The following is a 584-nucleotide window of genomic DNA, read 5'->3' on the forward strand; positions in this document are numbered from 1 at the left end:
CCCCCCCCCCCCCCCAACTAATTCAAAGCTTTATTCTTAAACCATTGTATAAAAAGTGGCCAGTAGCTTTTGATACTGTGTAGTTAAAGGAACACTTCATTACTAATGGACTGATCAGTATATGTAACTTCCAGCTCTATGGAATGTGACTGAGTACTAGAGATGTAACTGGTTAAGTAGAGAAACTAATACCATCAAAGCAGAGTGGCATGGCTCGCGTTTAAGCACTATAGGGTCTTGTTGAAGAGCTGTCAGGTCTTGGAAGCAATTTGTCAGTTGACTTCTTCCATTGCCTTGATTTAACTTCAAGAAGCCTTTATAAATGTAGTTGTCAGTAATAAGCTCTTCATTCTTCCCTACATATTATTTTTTTTTTTTTTTTTTTTTTTTTTTAAATGGCAGTAGTTATTTACTAAAAGACTAATTTAGGTATTACTATTCAGCCTTCCTTACTATGTGTACGTGTTTATGTGGCTCTTCTCCTCCTTCCGCCCCCCTTGGGGGATTTTGTTTTCTGCATCAGCACTAGTACCTCCAGGTACCAGAAATACCTACTTGGGGGGGGGGGGGGGGGGGGTTTGGTG

Source organism: Alligator sinensis, unplaced genomic scaffold (genome assembly GCF_000455745.1).
Source record: "Alligator sinensis unplaced genomic scaffold, ASM45574v1 scaffold1373_1, whole genome shotgun sequence".
NCBI lineage: Eukaryota > Metazoa > Chordata > Crocodylia > Alligatoridae > Alligator > Alligator sinensis.